The sequence below is a fragment of the Papaver somniferum genome, unplaced genomic scaffold, assembly GCF_003573695.1.
Source record: "Papaver somniferum cultivar HN1 unplaced genomic scaffold, ASM357369v1 unplaced-scaffold_137, whole genome shotgun sequence".
Lineage (NCBI taxonomy): Eukaryota > Viridiplantae > Streptophyta > Magnoliopsida > Ranunculales > Papaveraceae > Papaver > Papaver somniferum.
The window spans coordinates 22,641,762-22,644,070 of record NW_020622934.1 but is presented as its reverse complement, the minus strand read 5'-3'; the positions used below and the strand labels follow the sequence as shown (position 1 = coordinate 22,644,070).

General features: G+C 31.6%; 1 long non-coding RNA gene across 1 annotated transcript; it reads left to right on the top strand.

Annotated features, from left to right (window-relative positions):
• The first annotated feature begins 438 nt into the window (after positions 1-438).
• LOC113335014 lies at positions 439-749 on the top strand. The gene is made up of 3 exons (XR_003353095.1): positions 439-452; positions 547-585; positions 728-749. It is a non-coding gene; the product is annotated as an uncharacterized LOC113335014 (long non-coding RNA).
• Positions 750-2,309: the final 1,560 nt, after the last annotated feature.

Below are 2,309 nucleotides of genomic sequence, written 5' to 3'. Positions count from 1 at the left end.
AAATCTGTAACCACAGACTTGAGTAAAGAGGAAGAAATCCATTCTTCTTGAACCATTTTCTTCTTTTCATCTTTGCGGTTAAGGTTATTCCTAACCGATCTTCTTCTATTTTGGTGAGAGGGTTTATTTTTATACAACCTATGTTCAGATATGAAATAAACTTAGGATTTTGATTTGGGGGTTTTAATTTGTTAGGGTTTCTGTAATTTATGTTTGCAGGGATTTTGATTTGTTAGGGTTCTTTTTTTTTTGATTGATTTTAGGGATTTTTATTTCAGGGTTTGTTGTTGAGGTTTTTGTCCTTTTATGCAGCAAAGAGGTAAAATTCTTTCACCCAATTCTTCTTCTTGATTTTTCTTGTCATCATTACATGTTTAGGCTTTTTTGATTTTAGGGCTTTTTCATTACAGGGTTCACTGTTCTAGTATTTCTTCGTCCCTACAACAAAAAGGGTAATTCTCTTTTACTCGATCCAGTTTCCTTCCATAATTTTTTGGTTCAACTGGGTGTTTACCGGTTTTTAATTTTGAGATTTTTTGATTTCAGGGTAGCTGTGAAGGTCTTTCTCCATCTCGTACAAAAAGGGTACAACCAATCCAATTTTTTGCTTCATCATGACTATATGTTAATTTGATAAAAAGTCAGTTGAAAAAACATTTGGTCCTACAAATATAAGGTGAAAATTTGATTCTCACAAAATGCTTATCTTGGTAACTGACTTCTGTAGGCAACAAGATGATAAACTGGATTAGTTAAGTGAAAATGTGCAAAGAACTTGAGGTGTGGGGCTCCCTTTACACAAAGAAATTACTTAGCAGGTAGCATTTCTGATTGGCATTCTTTAATTAAAGTTGAAATTCTTTCTTGGTTATAATTTCATTTGTTTGTTAAGTATATTAGTCTCTTGAATGGAATTATTGAAAATTTACGGTGTTGTATGTGTTGATGTAGGATTAGGACATGTACAATCATGTGAATGATGGTTCTTGACTAAAGGCTCCTCTTATTTCCAATGATGTTTATGAGATAATTATGAACGTGATAGTCTGACGAGGCTTGTATCTGATTCTTTTGTCAATTTAATATAGTCTATATGGTTTATGTTCATTCGATTTATATGTATAAGTATGGTTAGAAGTGAATTAAAATTTGTTCTGTCTCTATAGGTCTTTGTTTTTTCTTTAAAATGATTCTAAACTGATTTCGAAAACTAATTTGGAAAACTGAACAAAAAAGTAATTCCACTGTCTCTATAGGTCTTTGTTCTGTATCTAGGGTTTGTTTGAATGTTTTGGATAGTTGAAAATTGATGCATTGTGACAGAAATGTATAGTTCCATTTCAGAACGTATCACCTCAATTTATTGTACAAACAAGCCAAAAACACTTGAACTTTGTTTATTGATCCTATAAGATTTAGTATTTTAGATATGAGTGTAGTGTTATTGTTACTCAACATTTTTATTATCTGTTTCAGGAGAAGATCTCAGCTATGCACTGGAGGTTCTAAGATTTCGGGGGGCTGGTGTTGAAATTGTCATAAAGACAAGCTTAATAACATCTTGATTGTGCTACTGTATATTGAGTCATTATGATGTCACTCTGATTCATATTAAATTATTTGAAATATATCTCAGGACTTCAAGAAGAGATGAATTGTTTTTTCTTTTTCATTTAGCCTTTTTTAATTGGTTTAGTGTTGATTTTTGATTGCAGGTTAAGGATGGAGAAGTAGATGATATTATGTACGACTTTGATGAGCCTGAGACTCTTACCAACTGGATTACACCTTGGTGAAGTTAAGAGTATGCTTATTCAAGGTGAAGCTGGTGTTGTCTTTTGAAGAAAGAAGGTGATAACTTGTTTCCCAATAAAACCTATATTTTTATTTTTATTTGGGTTTGGTAAAACTGCATTGTCAGTTGTGTGTATGAAAACACAGAAGTAACATGAATATTTATGGTAGGAAGCCTCAATACTTTCCATGATATTTATCACTAAGAGGTATATTATAATTTTCTTTGTAGGGTTCCCATTCCAGCTAATTTTCATTTTAGCTATTGGTTACTTTAGCTCTTCTTACAAAACTTGCTTGTATTTTGGTTGGATTGTTACTGATTTAGCTTGCCGCTTGCGACATTAGAATTGAACTTCATGAAACATGTTGAGATAGGAATACTTAAGCAAGAAGAATCTATTATCTCTTATGTAATTTGAATAAAGAACATTTCTCTTAAAACTTATTTTAAGACTAGAACAACTTATTATTCTTAAAACTGTTTTCAACACTAGAACAACTTATTACAGCAG